The sequence below is a fragment of the Canis lupus genome, chromosome 37 (assembly GCF_003254725.2).
Source record: "Canis lupus dingo isolate Sandy chromosome 37, ASM325472v2, whole genome shotgun sequence".
In the NCBI taxonomy this organism is placed as follows: Eukaryota; Metazoa; Chordata; class Mammalia; order Carnivora; family Canidae; genus Canis; species Canis lupus.
Genome location: NC_064279.1, coordinates 15284500 through 15310515, shown reverse-complemented (window position 1 = coordinate 15310515; position 26016 = coordinate 15284500). Strand labels below are relative to the sequence as shown.

The window sequence follows — 26016 nt, the reverse complement described above, 5'->3', positions numbered from 1 at the left end:
ACCAAGACAGTATGGTGCTGGCACAAAAACAGATATATAGATCAATGGAACAGAAGAGAGAACTCAGAAATGGACCCTCAACTCTATGGTCAACTAATCTTTGACAAAGCAGGAAAGAATATCCAATGGAAAAAAGACAGTCTCTTCAACAAATGGTGTTGGGAAAATTGAACAGCCACATGCAGAAGAATGAAACTGGGCCATTCTCTTACACCACACACAAAGATAAACTTTAAATGGATGAAAGATCTAAATGTGAGACAGGAATCCATCAAAATCCTAGAGGAGAACACAGGCAGTATACTTTTTTACCTTGGCCACAGCAACTTTTTGCAAGACACATCTATAAAGGCAAGGGAACAAAAGCAATAATAAACTATTGGGACTTCATCAAGATAAAAAACAAAGGAAACAGTCAACAAAACTAAAAGGCAACGGACACAATGGGAGAAGATATTTGCAAATGAAACATATATCAGATAAAGGCTAGTATCCAAGATCTATAAAGAACTTATCAAACAAAAAAAAAACAAAAACAAAAACAAAAAAAAAAAAAGAACTTATCAAACTCAAGACCCAAAAAAACAAACAATCCAGTCAAGAAATGGGCAGAAGACATGAACAGATATTTCTCCGAAGAAGATCTACACATGGCTAACAAGCACATGAAAAAAAAAATGCGAAAGAAAGAAAGAAAGAAAGAAAGAAAGAAAGAAAGAAAGAAAGAAAGAAAGGAAGAAAGAAATGCTCCACAGCACTTGTCATCAGGGAAATAAAAATCAAAACCACAATGAGATACTGCTTTACAGCGGAGAGAATAGCTAAAATTCACAAGACAGGAAATCACAAATGTTGGCGAGGATGTGGAGAAAGGGGAACACTCTTGCACTGTTGGTGGGAATGTGAACTGGTGCAGCCACTCTGGAAAACAGTATAGAGAAAAAAGAGAATGAAGCATTGCCAGGATAATCCATGCAGGTTTTCAGAGTTCATCCGCATCAACCCCCCTGACCTTAAACTCAGAAAAAAAGCAATCAGGGGATCCCTGAGTGGCTCAGCGGTTTAGCACCTGCCTTTGGTCCAGGGTGCTATCCTGGAGTCCCAGAATTGAGTCCCACGTCAGGCTCCCTGCATGGAGCCTGCTTCTCCCTCCTCCTGTGTCTCTGCCTCTCTCTCTCTATGTCTATTATAAATAAATAATCTTTTTTAAAAAAAGCAATCAAGAGATTAATAGTGATACTAACTCCAAATTTTATTGAAAAATCCACCACTCTTGTAAACTGTCCCTCTTCTTGCATGATTTAGATATTTGCATTGAGAGTCTCCCCAATTCCCAGAGCTCTCTCCTTTCTTTATCACTGGTGTTCATTCTGCATTTTAAAAATTCCTTAATTTGTTTTCACACTTGTTTCCATATACCTAGTACTCAAATACTGAACTAAGTTTGAACCCAATCTAAGAGTGCAGCTTCTGCTCTCTTATCCTGGTGCTTGTGCATTTACAAGAGACATCTCTAAGCACTAGTGTTCCTGGGCTTATATTCCCCATAGTCTCAATTTCTTGCTCATCTCTATTTCTTTTCCCCCCACCAGATGCCATGTGTTTGGTTGGTTGGTCGGTCAGTTGGTTGGTTGAAGCCATGATGTCATCTATGCCAAAGACATGACTAGTTTAGACTAGGGGGTTTTGAGTCTTAACATCCCTATAGCCTGGGTTAGATTCCCTTCTGCCTCCATATTTGTACCAACAAGAGAATCCTCCATCAGTGTGTAACTGAGCTGGAGTTACCATGGGTGACGTTTCTCAAGCTTTTAGAGGTGCAGAAAATAGCAACGTGTCTCCTCTGATGTGTTTTCTAGCTTTCTTTCAGGCCAGCAGAAATACTGCTTTCTCTACCACTTTTTCTGTGGCAATACAACCTAATTTTTGACTCTTATGTTCTGTTTCCATTTCCCTCAACCCATATTTCTTCAGGTAGAGTCAGATGTTTCTTTCCAAACTTGCACTGTTCCCAGATCGGTCTCATTCCTCCTCTACAACATGTGGGCTCACACTGTTTGTCCCACCGATGGCATCCTTCCTGTTATGTTCTCTTTTCACTTGATCTCAAGACAAAAAATGTATTTTTAAAGCTAGCGCTGTTCCTTTCCGCATTCCAGACCTGCTGCTTCCAAAGCTCAAGCAATCCTTTACCGATCCAACATTGGAGTTTGAGTCCTTCTCCTTCTTTGTCGGCAGTGTTTCCTCTGAGCAAACATGTTTCTAGAACCAAAATGCTCTGCCACAGGAGATGACATAATCCCGTAGAGAAAGAGTCCACTGGGGTGAAGAAAAAAAAAATATATATATATGTATATACATATATACAGATACAAATACATAGATACACAGATATCCTTACAAATTTATGGCAGAGGCTTTCTTAAATAAGACGCTAAAGTAAAATGAGGGCAGCCCAGGCGGCTCAGTGGTTTAGCGCCACCTTCAGCCCCGGGCATGATCCTGTGCCTCTGTCTCTGCCTCTCTCTGTGTGTGTCTCTCATGAATAAATAAATAAAATCTTTAAAAATAAATAAATAAATAAATAAATAAATAAATAAATAAATAAAGTAAAATGATAAAAAAAACTAACAAACAAAAACATGAAAAAAGACCGGTCAACTTGATTACACCCAAAATTAGGTTTGAATGATCCAAGACTATGAACAAAGCTAAAAAATAAACAAAACTCATTAGGAAAAAGTATTTCAACATACTTAACAAAAGATTATTTTACAGGGTGGTTCAGTCGGTTGAGCACCCACCCCTTAGCTTCAGCTCAGGTCATGACCTCATGAATTGTGAGATTGAAACTGTGTAGGGCTCCATGAACAGCAGGGAGTCCGCTCAGAGGTTTTCTGCCTCTGCCCTTCCCCTCACTCGTGCTTGTGCGCTCTCTCTCTCTCTCTCTCAAAAATGAATAAATAAAATCTTTTAAAAAATAAAAAGTTTTGGGATCCCTGGGTGGCGCAGCGGTTTGGCGCCTGCCTTTGGCCCAGGGCGCGATCCTGGAGACCCGGGATCGAATCCCACGTCGGGCTCCCGGTGCATGGAGCCTGCTTCTCCCTCTGCCTGTGTCTCTGCCTCTCTCTCTGTGTGACTATCATAAATAAAAAAAAAAAAAAATTAAATTTAAAAAATTAAAAAAAAAAGAAATCCACCTTTTAAAAATAAAAAAAAATAAAAATAAAAAGTTTTAAAAAGATTTTTATATGGAGTAATAAGAAAAAGACTAACAATATGACAGAAATGCAAATAAGATTACAAACAGAAGATTTACAGAAGAAAAAATACAAATGGCCAATATGAGAAGAGTCTCAGTCTCACTGGAAATCATAGAAATACAAATTTAAACAATAATATGTCATTAATAAAATGGAACATTTAAATAACATTTAAATATTATTTCTCTCCATTAGATTGGTAGAAATGTTTCATTTTATTAATGAGCTTTTACAAGGTTTTGAGGAAGTGAGTACTCTCAAATACTGCTAGAGGAAGTGTAAATTAATTCCACCCTACACCCCAGCAGTTCCACATATAGATTTCTAGCTGGAAGAAACTCTGGCACATATGCACAGTACGGCGCAGACACTTATGTGAAGGTTCCATGCAGCACTATTTGTCATAGACAAAAATTAGAAACATTTGAACTGTCCATCAATGAGAAAATAGCTAAAAAAATCATATATACGTAATAGCACATTGTGTAGCAGTCAAAAGGAATATACTAGAGCTAAGATAGTATCATATGTTAACTGGAATGGAAATAAAAACTTCAAAAAAATAAAAATAAAAATTTTTTTTAGAAAACGAATACACTAGGGATCCCTGAGTGGCTCGGCGGTTTAGCACCTGCCTTTGGCCCAGGGTGCGATCCTGGAGACCTGGGATCGAGTCCCACATCGGGCTCCCGGCATGGAGCCTGCTTCTCCCTCCTCCTGTGTCTCTCCCACCCCCCCTCTGTCTATCATAAATAAATAAATAAATCTTTTTTAAAAAAAGAATACACTAGATCTATTTGTGTCAACATGGATAAATCGCAAAACATCATTGCTAATTGATAAAGGCAAGTTGCAAAATATCACACATACTATGATATCGTTTTGTCACACAAACACAAATGATACTAAAAGGATTTTCGGAAAGTTCATAACAGTGGTTATCACTGGAAATTGGGGAGAAGTTGGAAGCGTCATAACAGCAGCAAACATTTACTAAGTGTGATATGCCATTTAAGTGTTTTACATATATTATTATATTTAATCCTTAAAACTGCCCTATGGAGTAGGTATTAATAATATTTTCATTTTCCACATAAGGAAACTTAGGCACAGACAGGCTAAGTAACTTGCCTACAGTGGCACAGTCGGTTAACTGGTAGAGTTCAATTTGAGCCTAGGCAATCTGATGCCAGCCCTTCCTTTGGTAGTCTGCAACCATGGGGGGGTAGGGGGGAGGAGTGGATGTGGGGGCTGGTAGGGGATCAGTGCCGTAAGAGGCCTTCTCCGCAGCTTCCGCTGTAGGTTTCTGGGTTTTTAGAAGGAGAATATAGCATTCAGGGATTACTTATATAGTTAAAAATTAATTTTAAGTAGGAAAAGGAATTATTGGTATATCTTAGATGGAACCATCACCAAAAGAAAAAGAAGGTTGAACGAACAAAAAGGAGAGAGGGAAGGAAAGAAAGAGGGAAGGCAGGAAGGAGGGAAGGAGAGAAAGAAGGAGGGAGGGAGAGAGGATGGGAAGGAGGGGCTGAGGGAGGAGGTAACAGAGAAACCCTCTTCCCTCTTCATCTGTTCAATGATGAATTTCTTAGCTCTGGTTTATCAGACACTTCTAGTGCTCCAATCTCCATGCCATTACCAAGATTTATCCAGACCAAGCTGAGAATAGGAACATAAAAAGGAAAACAAAATGTTTAGATTGTGCATACACTCTCCTGTCCACAGATGCCGACACCATCAGTCCAAGGCTCTCTACAGAGAAGCTCTGTTGTGAGAAGAGCGTTTCTTCGCCCTTGAAATGAATTCCTAACCTGCTGCCATCAGTTCTGTCCCATTACCAGAGGACGTTGCTTGGCCCACAGTCATTCTCACTGTCTGGCTCCGACGGAGAAAGACAATTCTAGTCAACCACAATTAAAGCAAAGAAGGAAAGAAAAGATTTTTCCTAGTTTCTAGAAACCATCCACTGCCCCCAAGACCTTCCAGGGGCAGCAGGCACCCCCACCTAAGTAGAGCCCTCTTTGTCACCACAGCTGTGTGGGGAAACCGGTTTTCCTAAAAAGCCATTCAAAGAGACGAGACCCTACAAAACGAGGAGCCGAGAAGAAATTCTACCAGCAGGAGCTGCATGTAACTTTTCCTTCAGCGCAGAGAAACTTCTAGGCCCTAGCTGGGCGTCCTAAGCTGTGTTCTTGGGCCCGGCCAACGCAAAGTCTGTGGTCAACCTCTTTGGGGGTGGGGTAAGGAGTAAAGGAGGTGAGATGGGAGCTCCCCCACGTGGCTGAAGCTGTCCACTAACCTGGATGGGGTGAATCTGTTTTTGCACGCGATCCCAGATTTCCCAGGTCTGTGTGCAATCCATTTATCTCCTTTTGATGTGTTTTTATAGCATTTTCCGAAATAACATCACTTTGTGATGAGTTCTTGTCCTGAAACATTGAATACTGCAGTGATTATGGCTGGGGTTAGCCCAGAATATTCTTCTCAGTAATAAACAGTACGATATGCTTACTCCTATTTCTTTTTTGCCAACCCACTCAGCTCTTCTTACGTGAACTCATTTTTTGAGCAAGTTGTTATTTTCAGGGCTGTGCTACAATTAATTTAGTATCTGACTTACCGAATATTCTACGGCCAAGGAGAAAAATAAATCTAGTGTATGTCATTTTACTCTAATGTAGTCCCCACCTATGATTAAAAACAAAATATACCGTACAGGGCTTGATACATGCTCCTCACCCCAAAATACCTCAAGAACACAAATCACAGAGCCCCTTAGCCAAAGCTTGCAGTGTTTCCTTCCTCCTCTGTCTTAGGAACTCCTTCCAGATATAGAACAAGCCTTGAATTTGGCAATTCTTCTTGCTGCGACAGCATATTTTCTCATTCCCAAGAAAATGTTCTTTCTCAAAGAGTAGAATGCCCAAAATTAAAAGGCAAGCTGGCAAACTAGGGAAGACTGCAATGACTATGATAAAGCACTTACATAAAACCATCAGAGAAAGTCTACTACCCCAATAGATAAAACTCTATGAAGATTATTTCTAAAGGAGGAAACACTAGAGGGCAAGAAAATCGTGAATACCTGACCTTCTAAAGAAATCAAATAAATAAAATTTAAAACAAGATAACATTTTTGCCTCTCATATTAACAAAGATGTTTAAGATGCTCCTTCAGTTAAGTGTCGGCCTTTGACTCAGGTCATGATCTCAGTGTCTCTGGGGTGGAGCCCCACGTGGAACCCCGCATGGCATAGGGCTCTCTACTCTGTGGGAAGTCTGTTTCTCCCTCTCCCTCTGCCCCCAACCCCTCCACACTTGTTCTCTTGCACGTGTTCTCTCTCAAATAAATAAAGTTGCCGCATGGTGCGCTCTGATGAGAGATGAAATAATTACTCAGAATCCAATATCGTGAAACAAAGAGAGGCCCAAAGGGGCTACACCGTCAGGCATCGCCAAGAGTTGCAGGTGCTGGGGTGAAGCCCAGAGTCCAGGTTGGCTCTTGGTTTTATGATCATAGAATGTAAAGTATGTGGAGAGAAAGAAGGAAAAACAACGCAAGAGACCAGTCATGAGGAGGGCAGCAGGGAACTGCATAGGTGACTACCTGGGTGGATCTCAGAGGAGCCTCAACGCGGGGCTGTGGGGGCAGGAGAACCGACCTCAGCAGGCCTGGCTGTCTACCCACTATCATTGTACTGTTTTCAGCACAGACGGATGGCAGGAATAGTTGGCTTTTGCCACACGCATAAAGCTGCTCCTATTTATGCATGTCCCTGTTCTTATTGTTTTCTTTTACCTGCTGAGGTCTTGCTGTCCCACACAAAATCTTTACAAATAATTTTAAAAATAAATAATGTGCTAGAAATGATGCATGTACATATGGTAAAATAGTGGGATGTTTACTTTTTGAAAACAATTTGGAAAAATATCAAAAGGAACCTTAAAAATATTCATACCCTTTGGCTTCTGGGATTGATGTGAAAAACACACTACAAAACTGGGAGAGGGACACCTGGGTGGTTCAGCTAAGCATCTGCCTTTGGCTCAGAGCGTCATCTCAGGGTCCTAGGATTGAGTCCTGCATCAGGTCCCCACAGGGAGCCTCTTCTCCCTCTGCCTATGTCTCTTCCTCTCTCTGTGTGTCTCTCATGAATAAATAAATGAAATCTTAAAAAAATGGCTAGGAGAAAGCTTTATGTAGAAAGATTCACACTGGGGGCACCTGGGTGGCTCAGTCGGTTGAGCGTCTGTCTGCCTTTGGCTCAGGTCATGAGCCCGGCTCCCTGCTCAACAGTGGAGCCTACTTCTCCTTCTCCCTCTGCTGCTCTCCCTGCTTGTGCTGTCTCTGACAAATACATAAATAAAATCTTTTAAAATTAAAGATTCATACTGAAATAGTAATGGATAGAAACCACTACATGGTCAATTTTAAGGGACTGGTTACTACCCTAGTTTTCTTAGTCTAGTAGTTGTGAGTTCTGGCTGCACATGAGAATCACTTGGGAAACTTTATTTTTACAATGCATAGGCCTCATATCAGAACAACTGATTCAAAATCTCTGGGGGTGTATATTTTTTATGTATCTGGGCCTGCATATTTTTTAAGGCCCTGTAAGTGATTCTCACCTGCATTCAGGGTTGGGACCCAACAGGCTAAGGAAACTATGGATGTGTCATTAAGTAGTATATTATGCAGCCAATAAAAATATGCTTTCAGAATTTTGAAAAAAAAATTATTTCAAGACAGTTCTAAACTTAACAAAACGTTTCAAGGTTGACACAAAGAACTCTTATATACCCATTACCCAGGGACCCCATTCAGGTTTGGCCAATTATCCCAGAAATACCCTTTTCCAGTGAAGGATCCATTCCAGGATCTCATATTGTTCCCAATTGGTAAGCCTTTCTTGACTTCTATCACTCTTTTTTTTCTACTCTGACACTTTTTAAGATTATAGGACAATCATTTTATAGCATCTCTTGCAAGTGTGAGTGTGTCAGAGTCCCCCAAGATCACCTCTGTTTTGATGATTTGCTAGGAGAAATCACAGGACACAGCATATCGTCTTCCTTGCACCTATGATTTATTACAGCCGAAGGGTACAAAGCAAAATCAGTGAAGAGAAAACACAAAATGGGCAAGGTCCAGAGAAAGCCATGTGCAAGCTTCCAAGAATCCTCTCCCAGTGGAGATATATAGGACACATTTAACTCCCCCAGCAATGACTTGTGATAACACATGTGAAGCTTATTAGGAACTCAGTGCAAAAGTTTTTACTGGATGCTGGTCACATTAGGCACCTCTGCCTAACAAATTCCCAGACTCCTAGAAGGAGAGCAGGTATTCAGCATAAACCACATTCTTTGTACAAACAGTTCAGGCACAATGAGCTACTCTTGTCAGTTAGCATGGGGGGAACACTCCTGAAATCCAAGTTCCCAGAGGCCAACCAAGGGCCAATCTTACAAGCAGGACTTTCTAAGAAAAGGTCTTTTCTAAAGCCTTCTATATGAACTCTTTTCTACAGATTTGTCTGATGTTTCTTATGTTTAGACCCAGGCAGTGTATTCTTGCTAGATTATCACAGATGTGGTATTCTTTTCATTATACTTCCTGTGTGGAACATGGCATCTACTGGCCGTTGGAATAAAAAAATGTGACTCAAGGGCATCTGGGTGTCTTAGTCGGTTAAGCATCCAGCCCTTGATTTTGCCTCAGGTCTTGATCTCAGGGTCATGAGACTGAGCCCCATGTAGGGCACCATGCTCCTTGAGATTCTCTCCCTCTCCCTCTGCCCCGTCCCCCTTTGCATCTCCCTCCCACCAATAAAATAAATAAATAAAGTCTTCTTTAAAAATGTGATTCCATTTTACGTGTTTGACTGCTCACAGCTTTCAAGTCCTATCCCTCTCGCTTCTGCCCCGCAGCTGAGCATGCTGATATGAAAGCTCAGATGCTCCCTCTTTTGGTGCAGGTGAGAAATTTAAACCACACAATCCCTGGTCCATGTCTAGGAACCCCATCCATTAAACAAAATAAAAGCCAAAATCAGTCACCCTCCTTGCTCTCTCAAGACATTTTCAGACCTGCTTGGGGTCCTGCCCTATTCTTCCCAAAAAGCCTCTATCATCTTGGAGGGTGTGTGTATGTGTGAGTATGTGTGTGTGTATGTGTGTGTGTGTGTTTGATCAACAGTCTCGACATCTGAACCAATTTTGGGTAGGTGGTCCATCCCCTCTCTACAAATGTTCTGCTGCTAGGGGTGTTAACTTCACTTGGTTAAGACGGTATTTATCAGGTCTCTAAAATTGTAAAGCTATGTCTTTCCCCTTTTCATAATCAATAATATTTGGTAGAAAGATCATTTCACTATGTAAAATCAAAGTCTTCACCTCACTTTCACCCACTAGCTTTGAAACCATTAACTTTATTGTTACACTGATTTTTGCCAGATGAAGATTTTCTAATACCATTTATTCTTCTACATTTAGTAATTGGTTTTCTACTCTGTGGGACTCCTTTAGTCTTCCCGTGTATTTATCTAATTTTATTAAGATATAATTGGCATATAATATTTTTAAAGCTTAAGGTGTACAAGGTGATGATTTTATATAAATACAAATGTGCAAAATGCCCTCGCAAGACATTTGCCCTCTCAAGATATTTTCAGACCTGCCTGAGATCCTGCCCTGCCCTCCCCCAAAAGCCTCTATCATCTTGCAATGATTACTACGATAAGGTTAGTTAATACTTCCATCACTTCACATAATTCCAATTTTTGTATGCGTGGTGAAAACATTTAAGGTCAACTCTCTCACCAACCTTCAAGTATATATTACAGCATTGTTACCCATCATCACCAGGCTGAATATTGGATCCCCAGAACTTATTCATCTTATAACTGGAAGTTTGTATACCTTGACCAACATCTCCCTATTTCTCCCAACTCCCAACCCCTGGCAACCACCATCTTACTCTCTGTTTCTATGAATTCAACATTTTTGGGTTCCATGTATAAGCAAAATCATGCAGTATTTGTATTTCTGTCTGACTTATTTCACATAGCAGAATGTCCTCAAGGTCCATCCATGTTGTTGTGACTAGCAGGATTCCTTCTTATGGTTAAATAATATTCCACTGTGTATATATGCCACATGTTCTTTTTTTAAGATTTTATTTATCTATTTATTTGAGAGAGGATGCGTGCATGCATGCATGCAGGGGGAGGGGCAGAGTGAGAGAGAATGGGACAAACAGACTCCTTGCTGAGAGCAGAGCCCCACTTGGGGCTTGATATCATGACCTGAGCTAAAGCCAAGAGTCAGATGCTCAACCAACTGAGACACCCAGGTGCCCCTATGCCACATCTTCTTCCTCCATTTATATGTCAATGGATACATAAGTTGATTCTATATCATGGTTATTGTGAATAATGCTGCAATGAACATGGGGGTGCAGATATGTCAAGATAATTTCATTTCCTTCAGATATATATCTAGAAGTAGAATTGCTAAATCATGTGGCAAATCCAATTTTAACTTTCAGGAAAGTTCATACTGTTTTACATTGTGACTATATCAATCTTTAAAGTAATTTTTAGGGATCCCTGGGTGGCGCAGTGGTTTGGCGCCTGCCTTTGGCCCAGGACGCGATCCTGGAGACCCAGGATCGAGATCGAGTACCACGTCGGGCTCCCGGTGCATGGAGCCTGCTTCTCCCTCTGCCTCTCTCTCTCTCTCTCTCTGTGACTATCATGAATAAATAAATAAAATCTTTAAAAAATAGTTTTTATTGCTGCTTTTTCTTTTTATTTTCTTTTTAAAAAATATTTTATTTATTTATTTATTTATTTATTTATTTATTTATTTATTTATGAGAAAAAGAGAAAGATACAGTGAGAGACAACAAGTGGAGGGGAGAGGGAGAAGCAGGCTCCCTGCCAAGTTGGGAACCTGACATGGGGCTCAATCTCAGGACCCTGGGACCATGACCCGAGCTGAAGGCAGGCACTTAACTGACTAGCCACCCAGGCACCTTTATTGCTCTTTAAGTTCACAAATCTTTTCTTCTTTGGGGACTCATATACTGTTAATTCCACCCAGTATATTTATTTCAGATATTGTATTCTTAATGTTTAAAATTTTGCTCTGAGTTTTTAAAAATATCTCTCAAGTCTCTCCTTAATGTACTCATATTTTAATCTACCTTTTTAAACATATGAAATATAATTACCATATCCGTTCTTATGTTCTTGTCTACTGATTCTACAATTTGTGTGATCTGAATCTATTGATTGTTTTTTTCCCATTACAGTTCATATTTTCGTGCTTCTTCAAATATCTAGTAACTTTTATTGGGCCTTGCATTTGTTAATTTGACCTTGTTAGGGGCTAGATTTTTTTTTCCATATTTCCACAAATAATCTTGAGCTTTGTTCTTGGAATAAACTTGAAAACAGGTTGATCCTATCGAAGCTTGCTTTTACTCTTTTTTACGTAAAACCAAAACACTTTTTAACTTAGGGCAAATTTTGTTCCACTGCCACACAGCATATCCTTCTAAGTGCACTATTTGACTCCATAAGCCATGAGATCTATCCACTGTGGCTGATAGGGAATGGAAACTCCTGCAAGCCCTACCAGAACCCAGGTGATTTTCTTTCTAATCCTTCTAGGCAGTTCTTTCCCAAAACTTGAATCATTTCCTCACAGGTATATATTAATAAGTCCTCAGATGAAACTCAAAGGGGATGCTCTTCAGATGTTTAGAGCTTTATTTCCATGAGGCTCATCTTCTTTGGTACTGTGCCCATAAACTAGCTGCTGCCTCCTCAGACTGACATAGCCATCTCCCCCAGGCTGTAGGGTAAAGTCAGTCCCTATTATGTTGTCTTGTCCAAAAGCAAACACTTCCTTAGCATTTTCACAAAGGAAAAAAGAATAAAGAAAAAAGTGAACCAACAAATACTTTTTAAAGAAGAGAATGGAAGAGGGGTGCCTGGGTGGCTCAGTCAGTTAAGTGTCTGCCTTTGGCTAAGGTCATGATCCCAGGGCCATGGAATCAAGTCCCATGTCGGGCTCCCTGCTCAGTGGAGAATGTGCTTATCCCATTCTCTCTCTCTCTCTCTCCCTCTGCCCCTCACCCTGCTTGTGTTCTCTCATCTGGTCTCTCTCTCAAAAAAATAAATAAAATCTTTTTTTAAATGTTTAAAAATAAATAAATAAATTTTTAAAAGAAGAGAAAGGAAAGGAAGAAGAGGAAGGGTAGAACTTTTTACAGGACATTTAATAATTGGAGGGACATTTATTTAATTGGAGAAAACTTATGAAAGTGTTAACTTTTTTAAGAATACAAAATTGTACATACAATATGGTCTCAAGTATGAAAACACACACGCATACACACACCTGGGCCAAGATTAAGACAGATACTAACAACCCTTGCCCTTCAGAACAGGATTTTTCTTATTCTTAGTTTTTCTGTATTTTCCAAAGCTTTAAAGATAATAATTAAGCAGCATTTTCATAATAAAGGAGAAAAGCATAACAAATTGGGGAGAGAAACTGGGTTTACCTTAAAATAAGAAGGAAAAGAAAAAGGGAGCAAAATGCCCCAAATTTTGTGACAATTTTGTTGGGTAGAAAGAATCTATGAGTTCTCATATTAAGATTAGAAATTCTATTTATTTAACTTCCCAAAATGTCACTACTCACCATCACCACTACCACTAAAAATGTAATGGTGTATCCAAGGATCCAAGATACTTTTAATTCCAAGTAAGATGCTACACAATACTAAATAAAACTGCCTTCTCACTTACACTGACCTGAAGACTGATGATAACCAGTGGCCAAAGGCTCTCTGGCATTTGATATGAATGCCAGAAATTTGGCTCCAGCTATCTAAATTCTTGACTTAATGCTATGATGCCACAAGTAAGTTTTCAGCGTGGATGTTGAACTTTACAGTAACATTTAAACTCCATAGACTTCAAAGAAAAAAAGAGAAAGTTATTTTAAACAGCCCAAAGAACAAACAAATCTGTAGGGGTTACTGGACATAAAAAACCTAACTCTTCTTTGCTAGCCTGGTATGTAGCATGTCCTCCACCCCTTCCTCTGCAGTCTTGCATTGATAAATTCAGTGTTTGCAGGATTTAAAGAAACTTTATGTAAAAATAATTTATCTAAATGAACATAAACAAAATATAAATAGTCTTTCCCCCAAAAAAGCAAACATTTTGTCTCTTTGTTCACTGATTCCCCACTAAAATTCAGTGTTTCTTCTTCTATATAAACCTTATATTTGCCATGGCTAACTCAGTTTTCTGCTATCCTGTTCATACATATTAAAAGGCTCAATGACATAATTGGCTTTGCTTTTCACTCAGTTGCTTAGGGCTTATAAAAATAAAACACAAATACCCACAGCTGTTCTAGGCAATCACTCAGCTCTTTGAGAAAAAAATACAGATATAGGGACAGGTGGCCTCACTCTCAGCACAATGTTCAGAATCAAGGGAACAGGGACTGCAGCTGTGTTTCCAGGAGAAAACTAACAAACTCCCAGGCTTTCTAGGCTAACCAGAGTTACGGATGGTCTTTCCTGACGGTTGTTTCTCATGGAAGTTGAACAACTAATATCCAAGGTCTTCCTCTATGAGAATATCTTAGAATTTCTTATTACCCAGTGGAAGTAGTTCAGAAGTCCACAAAATAGAAAGTCAGCAGCAAACCATCAGGTGGTAAGGTTGGTAATGAAAACAAAGAGATATACCTGCCCTTTCTACCTGCCTTTTCTAACTTGATTGCAATAATTTGGCTTCCAAAGTGCAATTGATCAAAGGCATAGAGACATACTGAGGGAAGATGATAGCTCAGATGGTTTTGAAGGAGATTGAGTGATACTGTCTGATTTTACTCTTTTTTAAAATGGATTTATTTGAGAGAGAGAGAGAGAAAGGAAGGGCAGAGAGAGAAGGAGAATCTCAACAGACTCTCCTCTGAACACAGAGCCTGATGTAGGGCTTGATCTCACAAACCTGAGATCATGACCTGAGCCAAAACCAAGAGTTGGACATTCAACTGACTGAACCACTGAGGCACCCCTGAATCTATTCTTAATATAGTCACAGCGCCTATCCTAATCAAAGCTTCTGACTGCTACCCAGAGGATGTAAAATTACAGAAATAATGATTCTTGTTTCAAATACTGGCTGTCCTAGCAACCCTCCAGCTCTTTCCAGCTCTGGTTCTTCCCAGAGCTTGCCTAATGACCCCCTGAGTCTCAGAACTCCTATACAACTATTTTCAGCTTGATTAACATCTCTGACTTCAGATTCACCACAGAATTGGGCTGGGAGTTTCTACTCCACCTCTCAGCCCTATTGGCCAGATCCCTGACCCGTCACCTTCTACCAAGTGGTAAATGAGTTGAACAGCAGCGTAAGTCTCTATGCCATCTTTATACACTAAACCACCATAAAGCCTGTCCAAACCAATCCAGTCATTATGCTATACTGACACATCTCAATCACTTCACATTGTTTATGACAACCCATTTACTCCAACCATTCATCATTTCCAGTGGAAGAAGAATTTGAGAATAGTCAAGATGATAATACAAGATACAAAATCTAACAAAGGGAAAAAATAATGATTTTTCATATATTTGATATGTATTAAATGAATATAAATATAACAATAGACAGCCACTATCAACTCAAATTAACATAAAGATCAGTCCTCCCAAACTTTACAGACATTCCAATAATCTCCTTTAATGAATTATAAATTTTAGTAAACCTTAAAAGGATAGAGGACTCTGGGAAGATAGCAGCATAGGAAGCACATAATAGGCAAAATCAATTAAATCAAAGATGGCTCTTCAAAAAGGTCAACAAAATTCACAAACTTTTAGAGACACTAAGAAGGAAAACAATAGACCCAAATTACCAAATTTGTAAATCAAAGTGAAGACATTACTATCAATTTATAGAAATAAACAGGATTTTATTTTTTTTAAGATTTTATTTATTTATTCATGAGAGACACACAGAGAAGGGCAGAGACACAGGCAGAGGGAGAAGCAGGCTCCATGCAGGGAGCCCAACGTGGGACTCGATCCCAGGACTCCAGGATCACACCCTGGGCTGAAGGCAGACACTCAACCACTGAGCCACCCAGGTGTCCCATAAACAGGATTTTAAAACGGTATTACGAACAATTGTAAGCCAACAAATTGGATAACCTAAATGAAATGGAAACACCAAATCTACCAAGACTAAATCATGAAGAAATAGAAAATCTGGATAGATCTATATCTAGTAAGGAGACTGAATCAATAATAAAAGATCTCCTGACAAAGAAAAGCCCTGAGCCAGAAAAGCCCAAGACTAGATGATTTCACTGATGAATTCTACCAAACATTAAAGAATTAATCCCAGGACACCTGGGTGGCTCAGCAGTTGAGGATCTGCCTTTGGCTCAGGGCGTGATCCCAGTTCAGGGATCTAGTTCCACATCGGGCTCCTTGCATGGAGCCTGCTTCTCCCTCTGCCTGTGTCTTTGTTTCTCTCTCTGTGCATCTCTCATGAATTACTAAATAAAATCTTAAAAAAAAAAAGAACTAATACCAATTATTCTCAAACCATTACCAAAAAGTTGATGAGGAAAGAATAATTTCTAACTCATTCTATGAGGCTAGCATTACCCTGGTACCAAAGTCAGACAAAGACACTGTAAGAAAAGAAAACTATGAACAAATATCCCTTATGAACATCTATGCAAAAATCTTCCACAAAATACTAGCAAACTGAATTCAGCTGCATATTAAAATGATTATGCAAGTGAGATTTATTGCTGGAATGCAAGGATAGTTCAATACATAAAAACCGGTCAATGCCAGGGATCCCTGGGTGGCTCAGCGGTTTAACACCTGCCTTCAGCCCAGGGTGTGGTCCTGGAGTCCCAGGATCAAGTCCCATATCGGGCTCCCTGCGTGGAGCCTGCTTCTCTCTCTGCCTGTGTCTCTGCCTCTCTCTCTCTGTGTGTCTCTTATGAATAAATAAATAAAATCTTTAAAAAAAACAGCCAATGTAATACATCATACTAATAGAATGAAATAAAAACCACAGAATCATCTCAACAGGTACAAAAAAGCATTTGACAAAATTCAACATGCTTTCATGATAAAATTAAACAAACTAGGAAAAGATAACAACTACCTCAATGTAATAAAAATTATATATGAAAACCCACAGCAAACATCATACTCAATAGTGAAATACCAAAACCTATTCCTCTAAGATCAGGAACAAGGGAAGGATGCCTACTTTCACCACTTCTATTCAACATAGTATTGAAAACTCTGACCAGAGCAATTAGGAAAGAAAAAGAAAAGGTATCCAAATTAGAAAGGAAGGAGTAAAACTATCTCTGTTCACAGATAATAGCAATCCTTAATACCAGGGCTGTTCAAGTCATATTGGAGCATACGGCAAAAGGAAGACTCAGTAATACTGATTCTGTCTTTCTTTAAAAATTTCATATTTTGTTCATCATTTATTTTTACATTAGTTTTTATTTTTAAAATGTGATTTCTTTTGATTCACTGAGTTTTTTGATGCTCCCCCTTAAATTTTTTACCTGAGGTGAGTGTCCCACTTACCTCTCCCTAGACCGGGCCTTGGTTAATATGCAGCAAGTTTCTAATAAGTAATCTTAATCATACTTGAAATTATGTCACTTGTCTATAAGAATGGAAGGAACATCTTACATCCATGGATCATTTTCCAACCCATCTTGAGGCTCTTCACCATCCAGGGCCTTTGCACTTGCTGTTCCTTATGTCTGGATCATCTTCCCATCTTCACATGGTTGGCTACCTTTCACCCTTCTCAGATTAAGTGTCTTAACAGAGAAACCTCCACCAAACCACTACTTCTGCACAAGATCTTTTTTTTTAATATTTTATTTGTTTATCCATGACAGACACACCGAGAAAGGCAGAGACACAGGCAGAGGGAGAAGCAGGCTCCAAGCAGGGAGCCTGACGTGGGACTCGATTCCCGGTCTCCAGGATCACGCCCTGGGCTGAAGATGGTGCTAAACCACTAAGCCACCAGGGCTGCCCTACACCCCAGTCCTGGCCTCCGGCTCAGTCTCTGTCGATGGTTCATCCTGATGTTCCATCTGATGCATAACTTAGTGCAGTATCTCCCCCTTCAGTGATTCTGACTGCAGAGCCAACTCCATTTCTAAGCACTTGTTCTTGCTTTGGCTCTGATAAAACAATCGTATGAGCAGCTTTACAAATAATCTTCCTCCTGGTCTGACGTGGCCCTGAAGACCTCACACCAGTATAATGACCAGTAGGCAACATTCTCATATGTGTTATGACCTTGGCAATGAGAATAACTGCCTTTTTCATTTTTCTACATCTTGATCTCTTCAACGAGATTATAAATTCCTTGAAGCAAGGATTATTTATCTTTATATTCTTCCCCACATTACCTAATACAGTCCCTGGCAAAAATTTTGGCTAATTGATTTAAATCACTCCTCAATCACCAATACAACCCCCACACCATATTCTGAGTGAGCAGAGTAGGCAGCTGTTGGCTTGATATAAATTTAGTTTAGGAAAGCTCTCCCAGCCCAAGGACCGTTTCTCTCTGCCAGGATACCTAAAATAACCACATTACTCACTCCTTTGAGTCAAGGCCTTGAAAATTCTTGTTAAAATGCAAATGTCATCTGAGAGGGATAACATGAAGTTATCAATGCCTATTAATAACACAGAATATTATTAGCTTAGCAAGGAATAAGAGAGATCCAGAATATGGAAGGGTACACTTAAGTCCGCCCCAATATTTAGGTCCTGATGAGATCAGAAACATCTCAGCAATTGGTGGATGCCTATTGAAAGGAACAAGGATCTCAGAAAACTCAAATGAGGTGACAGTTTAAAAAAAGCACCTGGTGAATGCAGAAAAAATATTAATAATAATAATAACGGCCAATATTTTTAAGTACACACTCTGTGCCAAATAGTATTCTAGATGCTTTACTTATATTAGCTCACTTTTCATTTCTTTGTCTAGAAGATAGATAAAATAATTATTCCACACTTCAGTGATTTGCTTAATGTTACAAAGCTAGTGAAGGGTAGAGCTGGAATTTGGAACAATTTGTCTGGTTCTGGGGTCCTCCTGTTGCACCTCCATGTCACAGCAGCACTGTGTTCCACTGCTGTTTTCGTTAATATGGTTATGATTTTAACCACAGAAAAGAGGACCATTCATTCCTCTTGATCCTCCTCACCAACATTCTACAAGTCTCTCAACATGTCTATTCCTTTCCATTTCTCCTACACCCCACCCCAAATTCTCTTTATTTCTTCTCTATGAAGCACTCTCTGTGTGCCAGGCACTGTACCAATGCCTCAGCTCATTTAAGCCTCAGATAAAATACTAATAATCTCTACATGAAGAAACTAAGGCACAGGAAAGTTCATCACCTGCCCCCCCCCAACCCAAGTCATTCTATAAATATTAGTTCTGGGATTTGAACCCACAAAGGCTGGTTCCAGAGCCCTTACATTCCACATGTGACCTCACTATCCCAAGGGTTATATTAACTTGCCCCACTTTTGCTGGTCTTTCCAAACCCCAACTCCCCACCACCATTGACCCTAAGGTCTTACCTTCCCATCCTAGATCCTAGAGAAAAGTTACTAATTTAATCACATTTTTAAAAATTTAACATTTCTGCATGGTCACAAACAAATTCAACAAACAAAAAACAATTTGGGAAAGTATTTATAGCATACATGGCAAAGGGCTAATTTTCTTAGTTTACACAGAGCTTCTAGAGGTGTGTCCCCAAAAGTGTGTGTGGGGGGGATAGCATAAGATATAAACACACAATTCAGTGGCTTAAATCCAATTTAAAATGTTAGAACTTAATTACAATTTTTAAATGCTATTTTAATATACTACATTATATTATTCCTCACCCTATTATACCAGACAAAAATTTTATTTTTTGTTTTTTAAGTAGGCTCCACACCCAGGATGGAGCCCAATGTGGGGCTTGAACTCACCACCCTGAGATCAAGATCTGAGCTGAGATCAAGGGCTAGATACTTAACTGACTGAGCCACTCAGGTGCCCAAATTGGACAAAATTTTAAAGATTGGTACCTAGTTTTATAGATAGTGTGCTAAAGCAGACTTTTATAGACTATCATTTGGAGTGTGAATCAGTGTACTTATTTGCAGGGCAATTTGAAAACATCTACCAAAATGTAAAATGCATATACCATTTGATTCAACATTACTACTTCAAAAAATTCACTTTACAAACATAGTCAAACAATTAAACAAGGATTTGTATCCAAGAATATTCACTGCAGCATTTTTTGATAAGAAAGCCCAATTGCTGGTAAGCAGATCATATAAAATAAATTATGATATCATGGATACATTTCCAAAGGTATCTGTGCTAAACTGCAGTAGCCTCTGAATTGAGTTATATGTACCAAAGGTACATAAAGCAATCCAGTGCAAGATGGGAAGAAAATATCACAACTAATATTGAATATATATTTTAAAATTTTATCTTATCTTTCTTCAGTCTATTTTCCTGTATGTTTTTAAATGTACATAATACGGGGTGCCTGGCTGGCTCAGTTGGTAGAGCAAGCAACTCTTGATTTCAGGGCTGTCAGTTTGAGCTCCCCGCTGGTGTAGAGATTACTCAAAAATAAAAAAATCTTTACAAAATAAATAAATGTACATAATCCATGAACACAGTGGTTGAAGGGATTCAGAGTATACCACCCCAAAATATGCCACTCTGGCATAAGGATTATTTTGAGCTGAAAGCATCTGAGAAGAAACAAACACAAGAAAATTTCTTTGGGGTGTCTGCGGGGGGGCTCCGTTGGAGGAGCATGTGCCTCTTAATCTTGGGATTATAAGTTTGAGCCCCACATTGGGTACAAAGAATACTTTTTTAAAAATTATTTTAAGTCTTAAAAAGAAAAAAAAAACCCCTCTGTTCTCCCCCTCTCTACCATGAGGGCAGTACCATTCTTCTAATCATTGGAGACCACTCTATACTTTTTATCAGCCCAGAGATGGCACCAGAGAAACTTACATACCTTGCTAAAACCTTGCTGAAATAACCCTTATCTTCCATTAGTTTTCTCCATATATTCACCGTCTCCATTTACCACCCACTAGAAAATGTCAAAATCCTTTTCCTTTTTCTTGACACTTTCCCACAAATGTATGTTCTTTATTAAGATGCTATGCAAGTGCTGCTGGTGCCTTGATCCTGGACCTCCCAGCCTCCCGAACTCTGAGAAGTAAATGTTTGCTATTTCAGCCACCTAGTCTTCAGCATTTTTGCTACAGCAGTCATACAAAGGCCCCTAATAGTGACACTTTTGATTATTTTACTTCTCCCCCCACTCCTTCCCCACTCCTCTTCCTCCCCTCCAACCCAGTACACCATATGGTCCTACAAACCAATACACTCCCAGATTCTCACTTATGTGTTGAGAGCTCCTCCTCCATGGGTCACTTGTGCTCCTAAATATCTTTCTGGGTGTACCAAGAATGCAAAGCCCTGACTAATCTTTACCAGGACCATTTCTCAGAGTTGTGTCTGCAGCAAGTAACCTTCGGAGATGAGGCAATGTTCCCTCGTGGACAAAGAGCAGGCTTGCTTACTGCTTGCTATAAAAGAACAGGCTCCCCAGCTCAGTGTTCCTCTCCTGTAACAACCTATTGTGCATGCAAACATCTATGTGGGCGCCCTGTGTCACTGTCATGGGGCTTGGGAAACCAGGGAACTGACACAAACATGCTGATTGACGCTTATGCTACTTGCCAGGCTGTGAGTAATAGAGTCTTTTGTATCTTATCCAAGAATCTGTGTCTTCTGCCAACATCCATGAATCCATAATAGACTAAGCTATTAGCATTTAAGTAGAGTAAAATCAAATTTCAGATCTGACAATAGAATGTCTTCACTTCTGTTCCATTGCCCCCACATTCTCTTTGTTAGAAACATTCTCTCCTCCTGTCTTTGCTTCTTTGTTTCTTTTTATTTCCTTTCTTATATGGTTATCACAGTTTAAATTTTTTTCCTGCTGATTTCAAAATTATATAGTTTTATTCTCTTATTAGTTATCTTTAAGTCGTGATTATCTGCCTCCAGCAAAAGTTTAATCAGTATCTCCTTTCTTTTCTCAGACTCTACAAAGATTTCAGAATGGTTTAACACCAATCATACATTCTCTTTTTCCATGTTATGGTGGTTTTTATTTTATTTTATTTTTTGTGGTTTTTATTTTAATTTAATTTCCCCTCATTCTAATCACTCCCCTTTTATTTTGTTTTGTTTGCTACAGGCAATAATTCAGACTTACCATATGCTTACTAATTGTTTTGCTCACCATTGCCTCTTGCACCCCAATTCTTTCTTCTAGGTTTAATTCCTTTCTTACAGTGAAGCGTATCCTTCTGTGGTTCTTCCAGCAACAGTTTGTGAATGGTGACTTCTTTCAGCCACTTTATCTGAAATGCCTTTATTTCATCCTCACTCTCTGGAGACTGCAAATAGCAAATGTTTTTTGACATCGTTATACATAAGAGTAATCTGGAGGAATTTGCCAGTTGCAGATTCTTGGGTTCCTCAGAGATTCTCTTTTAGTAGTTTTGAAAGGGGTGGAACAGAAACATACCTTTTCAATTAGCAGTACAGTGATTCTGATGTAAATGTGTCAAAGGCATCCTTTGAGAAGAAATGGGGCTATAAGCAGATTGATGCCATGGAAAAGATTTTTAGTTTGTTTCTTACTTTTTTTTTCATTTTTTTTCATATAACAGTATGAAACTTTTACATTTTTTTCATATAAAAGTACATTTTTTACATATACATTTACATTTTTTTAAAAAATCATTACTTTCTTTTCGTATCAAAGTAATATACACACACCTTAAAGGAATTTTAGAGAAATAGAGAAATGAAAAAATAAATAAATCAATAAAAAAAAGAAAAGAAAAATAGAGAAATGAGGAAGAAAACGTCACTAAATTCTATCTAAATACAATTGCTGTCAATATTTATATAGCTGATCTTCATCATTAGCAGATTCTTATTCGCATATTCACTACTTCCTAAAATTTATTTGTAGCTCCAAAATCAGTACTTGTGGAAATACAGGCAGCAGTGGAAATTTTGAGTGGCCCACGGGACCTGCACTTGTTTCCAAGCGAGGATGAACAAAGCCGCGCTCTGCTGGTTTCAGCTCTCCGGCTGAGAGGACCGGAGGATGGGGTCGGTAGGGGGCAGTATAGTGCAGTGCAAGGAGCCTCGGCTCGGGTCCGCTGGACCGGGTTTGAATCTCACTCGGCTCTGGCGCCCTTGCTGGACCCGTCTCAGGCAAGTCACTTAACACCTCTGAACCTTGCCTTTTCTCTTTTGTAAAATAAAATGCAATCGACCGGGATCCCTTGCTTTTAGCATTTAAGATCACAATCTAGGTGAGAGATGGGTATAGAAGTACATATTTCTCCTGGGAGCAACAATTCAATGTATGCTAATTCAGGGCTTGCGGACTGTAAGGACATAATCACCATCGTGGCAATTGACTGTATTTCCTTCCAGGCTTTTTAATGCTCTCAAGTTTTTTGTTTTTTTTTTTTTTTAATGTTGCTGTTGAGATGTATAGGGTATATTTACTACAAGGTCAACCTCTCCCATTCCAGATCACCTTCTATGAGGTTGTGGTTTCAACCTGGCTGCACATCACAGTCACCTAGAATGCTCTTACAAAATACTGATGCGCAGACCCCACCCTCAGAAATTCAGGTGGGGCCCAGGTAGCAGTGACTTTTTAAAGCTCCCAAGGTGGTTCCAGTGGACGAGGGGGAACTTGTGTTTAACTATGTGGAGGAGAAGCTCATGGTCTCAGTGCTCTTTGGAGCACGTATTTGGTAGCCCCCTGTCCCTAGTGGGGAGTACGACTTCCCCATTCTCAGCTCTGGTCTGGCCATGGCCCGTTCCTCTGCCTGCCAGTGCCTGGAACTCACACCTAGCATCTTTCCCACGACTGCGCTATTTGTGCCACTGACCTCATTAGAAGGGTGAGGTAGAAAGGGCCCCAGAGTGCCCTTAATCTCCCCTCAATAGTACCACACAAGGCTGGAAGAGAATACCAGGCTTTCCAGAAGATGAGAGGTAATGGAAGGGAATGCAGAGCAAAAGAAAAAATGCGAAGCATGCACCAGATGTGAGTGCTCCAATAGGCCAAGGACAGGGAGCCATCACCACCGAAGGATCTGTGTGCAGAACCAAACCCCTGCCTTCCACCCCCTTCCTGCACTAGGCTGTGACTAGCCTGAGTTTCTGGGGCTAGAATAATTGTCCATAAAAGCTAGAAAGAGTCCTTCTGCCATTGTGAGGTAAAAATATGTCTTCTCCCTTCCTGATAGATTCAGCAGGTAACAAAATGAGTCAAATGCAAACACACACACACACACACACACACACACTCCCACGGAGACAAAGAAAAATTCTCAGATGGAATACAGTCTCAGTTCGCACTAGGGATTTAGAGAAACATTTTCCTAACTGTGAGTTAACGTGGTCCTCACATATATTGAAGATAATATTTTACCTTATTATGCAAAGCGATATCAATCTTCTCACCCAATTTCTTACATCCCTGCATACGACCCCTTCCCAGAGGACTGATGGTGCTTCACTGGAACCCTTCTGCATGTTTTTCAAGCATCTCAGCCACTTGCCTCCTGATGGCCACAATCTGGCTCCACAAAGAAATAGCAAAGCATTGAAATGCTGCTTTCTTTTCTATTATACCAAATCATTTTCTTAGCACGTTTCCAAGACTAGCTTCTGGCAGTAGTCGAAGGCAGCATGAGGTTTATTACCCTCCCAGGGAGACCACTTCTGAACCTCACCTCAGGGCGGGATGGTGGAGATGGGAGGAGGGAAGGGAAGCTTTCAACATTTTCTCTGCATTTTACGTTTTTGGGATTTTAATATGTTTACTGAGCGTTACTGCATGAGCACTTTCCCATACTAAAAAATAATGCAATTAAGTGTTTTTAGTTGCTAAAAAATATTTCCTTGGCTGGGCCACTTAACTCCTTCCTGATGCATTCATGCATTGTTTGTTTCCAATTTTTATTATCTTTTAAAAATGCTGCATTAAACATCTCTGTTTGTGAAGCATCTTGCGCAGGTTGGATGCTAAGAAACAAAACTGTTGAGTAAAAAGACAGATATAGTTTTAAAATTCTTTTTTAGGGGCACCTGGGTGGCTCAGTGGTTGAGTGTCTTTCTTTGGCTCAGGTCGTGATCCCTGGGTCCTGGGATTGAGTCCTGCATCGGGCTCCCTGCAGGGAACCTGCTTCTCCCTCTGCCTATGTCTCTACCTCTCTCTGTGTCTCTTATGAATAAATAAAATCTTTTAAAAAATAAAACTCTTTTTACATTTTATTCATTTATTTATTTGACAGAGAGAGAGCACAAGCAGGGGGAATGGGAGAACGAGAAGCAGGCTTGGCAGGGACCCTGATGATTGATGATGATGATGATGATGATGATGATAATGTGGGGCTTGATCCCAAGACCCTGAGATCATGACCTGAGCTGAGCTGAAGGCAGATGCTTCACCGACTGAGCCCCCTAAGCGTACCTAGTTTTAAAATTCTTAATAAATATTGGCAAACACTTTTCCAAAAGATGTGCACCAATTTACACCTTTACCAGGAATGTATGACTGGATGCGGCTGGTTTTTCAATGCAGAAATGACATGGTCAGATCTCCATTTTATAAAGGTAAGTCAGGCTCATGTCTAGACCTAGTTAGGTGGTCTACTGGCAGCCCAAGAGTAAATGACAAGAGCCTGGTAAAAACTAGAGGGAAGGTTTCATTTGGAGACTCATCCCACCAGACAACCAGGAAAGAAGCAAGGTCCCTCGTCACCTTAAAAACACCTTGAATACATCACAGTTGAAGGGAACGTGGAGGGATATTTCCCTCTGTGCCACAATCAAGGCATCACACAGTGTCTGCTATATTTGGTTGGAAATAACTGCAGCATCTGAGGCCCCTTGAGGCTGTTTTTTGTTCACATAAAGTCACATTATGCAGAAACATCATGTCCATGGATATCAGAATAGCCAGAAGCATACAAATAGGTATTTTTTCAAAGTCAAGCCTTTGTCTTTAAAAAAAAACAAATGTTCCTTATTTTGTTTCAATGTTCCTTATTTTGTTTCTGATTGCAAAAATCAGCCATGCTCTCTCTCTGACTTCTGATTTTCATGCTGTTTCACCTGCTCTAGAGAGCTTTAATATCTTTCCGATAGTCCATACAGCCTTAGAACAAATTTCCGTGAAGACCGTTTTAGAAACTAAAAATAGTAGCTATAGCACTAGAGTTCCCTTTCACTTAATAAGAAATGTAATATTTATGAATCTTTTTAAATTGTCACTTACGAATAACCAGAATTTAAATCTCTATTTTAAAGTAACTAAAACTTGTGTTTTAAATTCAAACGCACAAAGTATACTAATAATCTAAACCTTGAGTCTTGAGTGTATTAACTCTAATTATCCACTCTGGCAATAATTTCAACCAAAAAGGATAATCATCATCATTAAAAAAAATCATCAAAACAATAGTGATCATCAAAAAAAA

At 39.6% G+C, this 26016-nt stretch overlaps 1 long non-coding RNA gene across 1 annotated transcript in view; it reads right to left on the bottom strand.

The window, feature by feature from the left end:
• Window positions 1–1227: 1227 nt before the first annotated feature.
• LOC118353479 (uncharacterized) overlaps window positions 1228–26016 on the bottom strand; it is a 40587-nt gene continuing 15798 nt past the window's right edge. The window contains exons 2-5 of the long non-coding RNA XR_004812530.2: window positions 23964–24110; window positions 21738–21894; window positions 5566–5695; window positions 1228–2319 (exon numbers count right to left, since the gene is read on the bottom strand). This is a non-coding gene — a long non-coding RNA (uncharacterized LOC118353479). The remainder of the gene's footprint in view (window positions 2320–5565; window positions 5696–21737; window positions 21895–23963; window positions 24111–26016) is intronic.